The sequence below is a fragment of the Myotis brandtii genome, unplaced genomic scaffold, assembly GCF_000412655.1.
Source record: "Myotis brandtii unplaced genomic scaffold, ASM41265v1 scaffold822, whole genome shotgun sequence".
Classification (NCBI taxonomy): Eukaryota; Metazoa; Chordata; class Mammalia; order Chiroptera; family Vespertilionidae; genus Myotis; species Myotis brandtii.
The window spans coordinates 474,208-486,761 of record NW_005371333.1 but is presented as its reverse complement, the minus strand read 5'-3'; the positions used below and the strand labels follow the sequence as shown (position 1 = coordinate 486,761).

General features: G+C 36.7%; 1 protein-coding gene across 6 annotated transcripts in view; it reads right to left on the bottom strand.

Moving 5' to 3' along the window:
- Positions 1-12,554, bottom strand: part of INPP4B (inositol polyphosphate-4-phosphatase type II B) — a 484,095-nt gene that overhangs the window by 303,003 nt on the left and 168,538 nt on the right. For 4 of the 6 annotated variants that reach the window (XM_014531700.1, XM_005884189.2, XM_005884186.2 and 1 more), the window contains exon 2: positions 7,174-7,238. The exons of 1 other annotated variant lie outside the window; for it this stretch is intronic. The gene's annotated coding sequence lies outside the window, so the exon portion shown is untranslated. Of the gene's footprint in view, positions 1-6,569; positions 6,648-7,173; positions 7,239-12,554 lie in introns of all 6 variants that reach the window. One more of the 6 variants, XM_014531699.1, reaches the window with a different exon arrangement.

Below are 12,554 nucleotides of genomic sequence, written 5' to 3'. Positions count from 1 at the left end.
ATTTTTTAAAAAGCTAGTACAAGGGGGTTATATAGCAATTCACTAGATGCTTGGGCACTTTTTTAATGCTCTTTACTGTCATCTGAAAAACGAAGTTAAAGATAGGAGTTTATTGTCTACACTTAAGATAACAGGGTTGTTTTCTGATAATTTCATTTAGCAATGGCGTATTCCATACACAATGACTCCAAGCAGCCCGTCTCAAGCCTAGCTTGAGAAGCAGAGACGTATAGAGAGTGTTTTAATTTGGTGGAAGGTTGATTTTTTTCACTTTTACTAAATAAGAGTGCTCTGAGGAAGTGCTGCCTCAGCAACGTCAAAGATTCAAAAACCTTAAGAACACTGTCACCCACATATCCAAGGCCTGTTAAATATCATGTGCTCAAGCAAAACTGAAACCGAAGCTGATTATATCCTCGGGGCATTTCTAATACAGACATCATCTATTAATTCACAGACTGATTGAATTCCTTATGATGATACATTTCAGGTTCAATTAGTAGGAACTAAATTATCTATAGTTTCTGATGATTAATTGCTCATTTTCTTTTGAAATTTGATATTTCAAAGGAAGACAGATAATGAGTTTAATTAAAATTTTATCTTCTGCCTTTTATTATGACAGGCAAGAATAAATGTATATATGTGATTATTCTAATTCCACTTTAGCTCTCCAGAGAAGTTCACAGAGCGCCTGAGGTTATCTACAAGGAATATAATATACCGTAGCTAAGTTTTCTCAGTCATACGGTCTATGGGTTTTATTTTTCACTACCAGAAGTTTCCTTACACTCCTCTAATATGTACCCACTTACACATTCTACCTTAAAATATTATCCAATAACATTGCACTACAGTGTAAGAACAAACAATAAGTAATAAAAAAATTCAGTTCCTAAATTTCAATTGGGCATAATATCTACAAAAAGAATAAGGCTGAGCAGTGAAGTTCCAAGCCATTGTTCCATCTGCAAACTCATCTAGCATTTCTCTGTGCCTCTCATGGAACTAGAGGAAAGCATGGATTTTTGTTTGTCTGTTTATTTTGTTGTGTTTTTAAAAAATATATTTTTATTGATTTCAGAGAGGAAGGGAGAGGGAGAGAGAGATAGAAACATCAATGATGAGAGAGAATTAAGCATGGATTGTTTTAACAAATATTCTCTGTAACCTGAGCTGACATTCTGTGATCATGGGGAGTATAAGAAGGATTGCCATTGAGGCAGTATGATATTCAAACTCAGCTTTTCTGTGAAAAGTATGTTATTAATTTATGCCTAAATACTGAATAAAACAACCTATGTGGACTTTCTTTCTTTGTTTCCCATTTTCTCAATCTCAGGCTGAGGCTCTCCAACTTTTAGGATTGTTTTGATCCCAGGTATAAGGAGAAGTAAGAAAAGGAAATACCATAACCATCAATTCATGGGACATGTATTTACTGAGCATCTACTATACAGGATGTACTGTTGTAAATGAAAACGTTTCCCTATATATCCTGTCATTGTCAAAATACTAATTTTCAATCATTAAATAGCACCACCGAGGTAACACCCACACCCCCACACCCTTCTCTCCCGCCTGCCTCCCACCCTTAACACCCACCTCTAACCACCCCACCAAGTTTAGCACTTAACACTCCCTGGCTCTTTTTCTTTTAGTGAACTACTTTGAGAATTTCTCTACCAGGTTTTGTTCCCTTTTCTGGAAACTTAATAAATGTGATTTTGTTTGACAATTTCTTATTGCCGTTCTGGGTCTTTCTTTTATCATTTAACTCTGCGTTAGTCTAGTATGCACATCTGAGTCCCTCTCACAAGCACTTATTATTACAGTAATTTAGCATGAGAGAGGTTGTATAGCAAAGTGGCTAAGAGGCCTATTATGAATCCAGGCAGCTGAGGCTCTTCCACTTATGCTGGAACATTGGGCAATTTACTTAACCATACTATCCCTTGGTTTCCTCATCACAAATGGAGACTATGCTAATATCTGTCTAATTAATTGTGAAGAGAAATGAATGAGTATATGAGAAGTTTTCAGGCGTTCCATTTTTTAGCAGACATGGACCAAAGCAACTAAACGCTGTATCCGCATTGAGAAAGAGTAAACACACACACACACACACACACACACAAAACAAGCTACCTGGGGATTTTGAAAAATAAGAAAAAGCAGGAGAATCATGAGGAGCTAAAACTTAGAGAAATTTTAAACCACATGAGGGTGAGTTTTTCATTTTCCTCTCTGTTTTTCTTGTGGTTTTGACCTGAAAGCAGACCCTAGTTTTTCGTTTTTGTTTTATTTTTGTTTTGTTTTTTACATACACCATAAAATTCTGACAGATGTAAAAGGGTTAAAATCATGCAAGTATTTTCAGAACATAATGTGAACCTTCAGCATACGAGGGTAGGCAAAGAAGCCAGACTCAAAGGGTACATCCTGTGTGATCCAATCACATGGCATTCCGGAGAAAGTAAATTACAGAAACAGAGGGCAGATCAGTGGTTTCTAGTGGTTGGAGGAGCACAGCAGACATTGCCCATAACGGGGTAGAACATGGAAGAATTTGGGAGGATGAAGTGTTCTGGACTTTGATTGTGATAGTGAATATATGACTGTTTACCTTTGTCAAAAATTCTAGAACTGTACATCAAAATGTGTGAATTTTAGGTTTTAAATAGTAAACATAAAACAAAAATATTAGAAGATATAGCACATTGTTAATAGATATAACTATCATTATTAATATTAATATTTACTATTATTAGACATGGCTAGACTAATGGAAAAGTACCCTAAAAGAGGTACAATTGGACTGCTTTGGTAACAGCTAATGTGAATTAATCAAGAGGAATGCAGAGACATAAAAGGAAGCAAAAAGAAATCTGCTCCATGAAAGACTAAGAAGAAGAAATTGGGAAAGAAATATTAATTTATAGGGGCTAAGAATACAAATTACTAAGATTTTTTAAATCTTCACCCAAGGATATGTTTCTATTGAATTTTAAAGAGAGGAAGGGAGAGAGAAAAGCATTGATGCGAGAGAGAAACATTGATTGGCTGCCTACTGAATGTGCCGCAACTGGGGATTGAACCCACAAGCAAGGCACGTGCCCTGACCAGGAATTAAATCTGCATCTTTTTGGTGTATGGGATGATGCACCGAGCAACTAAGCCACCTGACCAGGATCCAAATTACTAAGATTTCATTGACAAATTCAAGTTTGAGCCTAAAGGCATTGATAAATAGGGGCTCCCTTGGGCTTGGGGTTTGGAATAAGGAAGCAGTGGAACAGGCTCTGTGGAGAGACAGTGCCCAGCATCACCTGTGTATCCACATCATAAATCAGGGGAGGTACCTAAGGTTATAGAGAAAGGGATGCAGTGTGTTCTGGGAATTGAGCACCTACACCATTGGTACAGAGCCAGGCTTCTGGCTCTGAGAGACAGAGCAGCCAGAACTAAGGATACATTCAGAAAGCCAACCGGGCTCAGACAGCTGATGTGACTGCGGCCTGGTGCTCATGCCACCAATAACCCAGACACCAGTGTGGAAGCAAGCAGCACACTGTGCCAGATGTCCACTCCCGGGGTGTTTTTGTTTTTGTTTTAAATAAAGGTAACAAGATGGAGTAGAGGATAGAGGATAGAAGGAAATAGCCATTAAAATAGGTGACTGGGCTTTCACTGGCTCAGTGTCAGGATCACAGATGGAGAACAGGAATAGTACCTGAAAACAAAACAGAAAACAAAACAAAAAAATCAAAGGGGGTAAGATAATAATCTCAGGAGATACCTGAGACTGCTTCATGGAGGAGATATCTGATCAGACTTTAAGAGCTGTGTACTTCAAAAATGTGGGGATCGATTAAGGGAAGGGAGAGGAGAAGAGAGGGAAAAGAAGGAGAGACTGAAAAAAAAAAAAAACAGGGGAAAAAATACTGAAAATGGAGGCAATGCAGGCCACGACAAAAAGCCACCATGTAGAATAGGCATAAATAACAGGAAATGAACTAATGTGATGGGAGCAGAGTGCGCTGGAGAAGCAGCAGGATGTGGGCGCACTATCGCCGCGTGAAATCATTCCTGCTTCAGATGTTAGAAGGGAGTTTGTAAACCAGGGAACAGAACAAGCTGGGTGATCCAACTTCCTGGTGCTATTAGTTCACAGCTCCATTCAATTAAACAAATATAGTACTAATTGAGCAACTATCATGCCTAACAGCATATGAAGTGTTGTAATTCATAAATATGTCGCTATGTCTTTAAGTGGGGTTGACAATCTAGAGAGAGAATCCAAAATATCTACGAGAAAAAAATAGCTTGAGTACCAGGATTTGAGGTTTTGCCTCCAGGAGGGTACAGAATCAATAAGCATAGACTATTGCAAATACTAAACTCTAAAAGTTTACTATTTGCAATAGTCTGTGCTAGATATTATAATATATACATATATCCTCAAATTTAGCTTTGTTTCCTTTTTACTTTCTTCTTTTCTTCCTTTCTAGAACTTAATATATTTAGATCTGCTACTACATAACAGTCAGTATGTCCTGTCAAAAGACAAATAAGAGAGAAACCACATTGCAAAATGGGATTTAGAAATTCTATTTTAGAGATGGGTTTATTGATATGGAGAATGATTAGAAAATTTGTACAGATAGGGAACAAGTTAAGGGGCTGGGACTTTACTCAGTCCTCAAAACTTTAAAACCACTGTTTTTACACAGAGCAAAATATGACCCCTGAAAATTACAATGTATAGAGATTAAAAAGACTTGTCATTTGGTTGAGAAAATTCCTCTGAAAGAGGAAACAGTAAAAGTTCAACTTCATGCCAGTTGGCCCCAGGGGCCAGCTCGTTTGAACATAGGTGATTATCCAATTTGGCTGGAATATTACCATTTCTATTTATCTCCTTACTTCTATGTTCCATGTTGGTCTTTTTTTCTTTTTTCCTTGTTTTTCTTTTTTAATCTATTTTCAGTTAAGATGTCTAATTAGATTCCAAATTTGAAACACATCTCTAACAGAAAGCAAATGGCAAGAGTAGTAATTAAGGGACAGCTGTCTTTTGTCTTTCTGGGGATGAAACAGGCTTTTTTTCCCCCTAAGTTATGAAATCCTACTGAATTTTTCATGATTTTTTTTCTTATGTTTGAATAATAGTTAACTGAATTGAAAGATACTGAAGTATAGGTTAACTCTCAGACTCTGGGCCTTGAAACGTTTATTGCTGCAAATACAAAATCCTCGAATTTTATATCAAATCAAATCATTCTCAGGTGCCACATAGGCATTATTCCAAGTCATTTTTCTCACTTTAACTATTTTTTAACTTACGAGAATTTTACAAATCAAGAAGAATCAGCCTTCTCAGTGGAAAGGAATGATTCAGAGCAGCTGAGATGCAAACAGTATTTTTTTGTGTGGTTTTCCTTTGTTTAAGAGAACAAATATTACTAATATTGATATTGAAAATTACTTAGTAAGCTCTTACTCTAGTGCTCCCTGTTGGTACTTAAGGCTCTATTGTCACATGTAAAGTATAATCAGACTTTGAAGCAATTCACCATATAATTCACATCATGAAAAATCTTCTGCCTGAAAAAGCTAAACCATTGAAGCAAACAGACTTTTTTTCTGGCTTGAATTATCTAGATTCTAGAAAATTATCTATTATAATTTAATGTGCAGAGCCATAAGATAAGTCAATTACTTTAAAGCAGGCCAGCCTCAGGAGTATAAGGAACTTCTTAAAATACATAGTTCCAAGAAAGAAACTTTTTAAATATTTCCTAATGTTAACCTGGCAATAACTTTGCGAATTCTCAAGTAAAATTATGGTTCACACACAGACATACATATACACATACGTATACCTATATCATATACGTATTTATTTTAGAACTTCTCAGAACCTTTAATATGTTAATGTGCATTTAAAGCTCCTGAGAGTGTTAAAGTATTCAGATATTTTCAAACTTTCTTGACCCCAAACCATTTTATGCAGAACACATCATGGAACCAGTGTCCAGAGGAATGAACACATTTGAGAACCTCTTTGCAGAATAATAACACATCTACACCATGCTTTAGCAGCAGATGAAAGAGGGTAGGGTTGGGTGATAGATTTAAAAGCATCTATATTCTGGGGACCAGTAGAGAAGACCAGATAACACTGCACTGAAATGCCAAGGGCAGAAAGTGGCCAGGCAGAGCTCGTCCCTTACCATGGCCATTAAGACCCTATGGCCTAGGCCAGTTCCCATATTCATTCTCATCCTATTTTCCACCCAGCTTCCTATGTCTCTCTCTACCTCTGAGACTTTGCTACAGCTACTTTCCCCCTTTTTCAATCATTTTATTTATTCAATGCTGTTTCATTTGTCTGGGACTCTCTTCCTCATACTTCAACTCTTAGATCAATGTCATCTTCCAGAAAAATACTCTGTGTGTAGCCAGTCCACAGTAGACTCCTCCCTTGCCACCCAATATGTTCTCCCACAGAACTCTGCTATTTCTCCTCCCAGCATTAATCATAGTTTTCACTCATACATTGATACCTGCTTGTTTATTTCATGTCACCTCCACTATAAGCGCCAGAGGACAGGACAGGATGAGGCCCATCAGATTGGTCAGTTCTGTAAAATTACCAAATACCTCACAGAGGACTGTTTGCCATATAACAAGCCTTTAATCAATATGTGCTGATTTAATAATAAATACTAATAATTACTTTACATTTATGTCTAGGCCTAGCCTAATGAAAACCCTTGACATTGATTAATGCAGCGGTTCTCAACCTGTGGGTCGCGAACAATGAAAATACATCCTGCATATCAGATATTTACATTACGATTCATAACAGTAGCAAAATTACAGTTATGAAGTAGCAACAAAAATAATTTTATGATTGGGGGTCACCACAACATGAGGAACTGTATTAAAGGGTCGTGGCATTAGGAAGGTTGAGAACCACTGGATTAATGTATTCATAGAAATCAATCCATCTTTAGAATATGGTCAGCCACTCATAACACACAATCACACATATTCTAAGACAACAAACTTGCAAAATATTTTTTTAAATAAAAGGGGTTATAAGATTGAATTAATCATCCATCTAAATGAATATTATATATCAGTTACTGAGAATCACTCTTGTACCTGCTCTCTTGTTGTATTCCTCAAACAGCTCTGCTCTTTGGTTTTGCTTTGCTGATTTCAGAGCTCTGTGAAGGACAGAAGGGCACAATGTTAGGGCCAGTGTTTTACTGGGAAGTTCTCTTACAAAAGCATCCCTAGCTAACATACTTCATATGTTGGTTATGCCCATCGTTCCAAACTTGAGGACTTACATCATCGGCGTAAGATCCATGGAACAGGGCTACTTCTTTGCATTCCACATGAACCCGCTTCATTTGCTCACAGAACACCACCGGAAGGAACTATGGCTGACCCTTATTTATTTGCTTACATGAGCCAGCACTGTTCTAAGTTACATGGATTAACTCACTTATTCCTCATAACCACTGGAAAGTCCAAGGTTACCTCAGCAGTTCCAAGTTAGGCAAACCCTGCACATTCCAAAGAAAGGCCTGTCATCCGCTCCTGGAAGATAAGCTCTGGAATAGTCTGCCTGGTAGAGTTTTTGTATGCCTGGGGCTGTGGCCTATGCTGTCCCACTTTGACCAGATATGTTTATGGTGAGCACCTGTGTTTTGCTTGGGGGAGCTGGAGTCTGAAGTCAGAATAGCTGAGGTCAACCGTCTAGTGCTGCAAGCTTATGTGACTGACCCCTAACAAAACTACAAGTGACCCCCAATAAAATTCTAGATACCAAAGCTCAGTTGAGCTTCCCTGGATGACCACACTTCATTCATCTTCGCAGGTATTGTTGCTGAGAGAATTAAGTACATCCCCATATAACTCCACTGGGAAAGGACACCTAAGAGTTCAGTTCGAAGCTGGGTTTTTACTTTATGTGTGTTTCTATTTGCTGATTTGAATCTGTTTCCTTTAGCTGTAATTTACAACTATGGCTATAATATAACAGCTTTTCCAAATCCTGGGAGCTCTTCCAGGAAATCACCCAGCCGGAAGGGATCATGGGGTGTCACCAGAGGAAGAAGGTTCTTTGAGGTGTCACAGGAAAGAATTCGGAGACACACACAGGAAGAGTTCAAGCATTGATGGTAAGATTAATTAAAGTGAAAGTACACTCCTGGAGAGAGAGAGCAAGGGCAGGCTCAAAGAGCAGCTGCACTGATCCCTGGGGTTATGCTCCTTTTATTCTCAGATGTATTATGGAATTAAATACAAATAAAATACAACACAAAAAATAAAGAAAACTGTAACTGATTATTTGTGTGTGTTTTCTGGAGAGGTCAAGTGTATTTCTGAAGCTTAAAATTTCTAAAAAAATTTTAGAAAGAAAATACCTGGCAGATTAGACTATGTTAAAAAAAACTTACCTAAGTAAAAATAACAAACAAAAAAAACAAACAAAAGTTTAAACCAAAGCAGATTACAATTATTTACTACAAATGCAATACACCAAAAATCTACCCTATATAAATAATAAGTACCAAAATATCAAAGGATACTTCACAACTTATTAATGAAGAAACAACTTATTAATGGACATATGGAAAAATGTCCAACTTCATTAGTACTCAAGGAAGTAACCATTAAACAATGACCAAAAATATCTCATCTAACAGATTGGCCAAGAAGAAAAAATGTTCATGTTTGATGCCATTTTGATATTGCTCTGAGTGTCACTCTCCTACAACTCCTAAGAGCTCTAAAAGTATTCCTACCCTTTCCCAGAAAATCTTGGAAACATTCTCACCACATATAATTTTCACAAGGTGCTCATTTCAGGCATACCCCAGTTTAATAGCCTCTAAACCATAATAACCTTTAGGAAAGTGACTCAAATATTCATAATGGCATCACAGGTACCATACCCAGGACGTAGGAGGAATGCAATAAATGTGTTAAATATATCAATGAATTAATGAGCTTATTTCTTCATTATTAAAGTAAAAGTATGGTAGTATTCTCAAAAAATGTTTTCATACCATTTGATCTAAGATTACTATGCCAAATTCTGAGATTATATTCTAGGGAAGTAATGCTAAATGTATTTTTTAAAGTTCTATAGATAAAGAATTAATTCAATATATTACTTAAAATAGGAAAATATAGAAATAGACTAAATATAATAGAGAAATGTTTGAAAATATTGTTATAACAATTTGGTGAAATATTATGTCAGCATTAAAAAGAAGAGTTTAAAGTTCAGATTTTTAAAGGCTTATTCCAAAATGTTAAATGTGAAAAGCAGGATTTAAAGTTGTATATTTAATATACAACAGGCATAATATGGTGGTTAAGACTCAGCATAAAATCTCACCTTCACTAATACTTAACTATATCTCCATGAACAAGTTATTTAGTCTTCTTAAGCCTCAGTTTCCTCATTTATAAAATGGATAGTAACAATATTACCTATATTAAAATGCTATTTTCATTAAAAATCAAATTAGATGATTCAAAGTGTTAATAGTACCTGTCATATAATAAGCATTCAGGAATTACAGCTATAGCTGATATTTAAACTATTAAACAGAAACAAAACCTATGCAAATCAGATAGTCTCTAGATACTAATACATCAATGCATAGGCAATAGTTTTTGTGTGGTAGATTTTTAGCTTTTTGGAGTCTTTGGGACATATCCCCTATGTTTGGAAAATATCCCACCTTATAAGTTTACACATCACTAGGATGGATGCCAGAAATCGACTTCTCAGTCTTCATTACATGTTAAGGGCCTAAGTTAATCTAAAGGGGTATATGTTGAGAATGTTTGGGTGGAAGTGTAAGACCTGGACTTTTCTGATAAGATAATGTTGTACAAGGCTTCAGTTCAAAAGCACGTGCTTCTCAGAATCTCTCTGACAATCCATTCCAAAAGCTGACATCTTTGCTAGCTCCCAGAGGCACTGGAGGCACAGTATGGACCATCAGGCCCACATCAGCAGTGTGGGCGGTGGCACCTGTGCCAGCATCAGTAACTGGGTGTGCATCCTGGAGTGGTGCTCATATGCGTGTGGTTACACTTGGAGTTCCTGAGCCAGTGGGTGGGTTGCCTCCAAGTCTGACGTTCTGGTCATTAAGACTTTAACGGACTCTATGTACTTTTGCCTTTAGCAGCCCTTTTCTCACACACACACACACACACACACACACACACACACACACACACGTGCATATAATTAGAGTTTATAACTGCATTGATATAAAGATAGGTATAATAATACTATGTAATAAAATTTTTCAACCCAATATTTTTTTCTTCAGATCTTAAAAGAAATGAAAATATTTTCATGGACCCATAAAAGCATTGCAGGTCATTGGCATTTTGTCTACTGTGCCTGATAGAAAAGTTGGCCCAACTTGATGTTTTTAGATTAATTCCTTTTCTCTTTCAACCAGCTTGAGTCTATTCTGTTTGTAGCTATGAACACTGATGATACAGATGGCGAAACTACAGTGAAATTTTTATTTTTAAAACTTTTTCAAATGTCCCCAATACTTTAAAAAAGCAAGTATTACTTACCAAAGGGAAGATGAGACGTTAAGAAAATCTGACTGGTGAATGTCATCACCAATTTATAGCATTAAATGACAGTTTACATACATATCTCAGAATCTCAAACCAGAAGGGGACTGCAAAGATCATTGTGATCAATTACCTATCTGTCATTTGAATCATCTATACCTCATATCCTGACCAAATTGTCACATTCAGCAATACTGAGCTCAGTAGTTCACTATCTTAGGAAGAAAATGAGATATTCTATCTCTTCGTAGCTTTGACTGCTAGGAAGTTATTCTTTAATACTAAGTCCAATTACCTATTTCTGAAACTTTCTTTTTCCCCCCTGTATTTGCAACATCTGAGTATTCTTCATGCTCCCATTTTAGATATCCCATATCAGTGCCTTGGAATCATTGCATAGCAACCCAATTCAAAAGATCTTTATATCTATTCCACACACTTGTTACTTTGATTCTGCATCAGTCTGTCATTTCCCTGGGTAACCTGTTGCTCCAACGCAGAGATGTGAATTGCTAAATCAGAGGCACTGTATCTTCTTTCTCTTCAGATCACAAACTCATCATTTCTTTGACTCCCATCAAAGGAAAACAAAATTGCACTGGTCCATAGTTTTAAATGAAATTTGGATCTCAATGCAAAATGTAAATGTTAATGTGTTAGAAGGAAAACTCTCCTACTTCTTTGTTTTTCCTGAAGAAGCTAGCCAAAATGGAACAGTGAACATTGTACAAAACTGGGAATATAGAAATACTGATTCTAAGTATTCTAAGTCTTGATTCTGCTATTAAATTCCATGTAATCTATAAAATCCAGATCCCTCTATCCCTTTAGGAATAATATAGACTCAACATTTTTTGATGACGTGATTTCTAATAAAGAATTCAATCCCTATGTCAATAGGTATACAAAGAAAGTAAAATTAAAATAAAACTATTGAGCAATATCATGTCATTTGTATGTAAGATTTGGCTTTAACCAATAAACAAGAGAAATATTAAGTGTGATTCAAATCAAAAGTACACCATCATTAGTTATCCCTTGACTGCCATGAAGTCTGCATTTTTTCTGCTCTTAGAAACCAATAGATCTATATGTTCTATACTCACAGATAAGAGTTCCCATCATCCAAAAAAAATACAGAAATATTCTATAGACATAACTGATGACAAAACCTGTGTCTACATTAACTGAAAGTCCTTTCCTCTGATTTACTTGTTCAAAACATACTAGGTTCTTGTATAAGTTGTGGGAATAATAGCTTTTGTAATAATCATGAAATCTCAGTCACTTAATTAATTAATTAATTAATTAATTGATCCAATTTCTGGCTGAAGGGGCAGAGAAGGAGTTCTACTTTATGAAGTCATTCAGGAATCCAGGCTGAGCGAGACCCCACTATCTTGAGGGCAACCTGAATATGGACATCCAGCAAGGAGATTGAAAGAGAAGAGAATGAGGATGATATGGGAGCACTTTATGGAGCAGGTCTGGATGTGTCACATGATCTGCACCTTGGAAGGGAACCAGGATCTCTGATAGACAGCTGGCCATCTCCATCACAGTCCTCTATAGTTAAAGATTGTGGCCCGGTGGTTTGGCATCAATAGAGGAGGTCACAGTTCCATTCCTGGTCAGAGCACATGCCCAGGTTGTGGGGGATGTAGGCAGGAGGCAGCCAATCAATAATTCTCTCTCAACGTTGATGTTTCTATCTCTCTCTCTCCCTCTCCCTTCCTCTATGAAATCAATAAAAATCAATATTATTTTTATTTTATTTTTATTATTATTTTTTATTGTCTCAAGTTTTACATATGTCTCCTTTTCCCCCTCTTGAAGCCCTCTGGCCACTCCCACCACTGAGGGCAAGCCCCCACCACCCAGTGTCTGTGTCCATTGGTTATACTAATATGCATGCA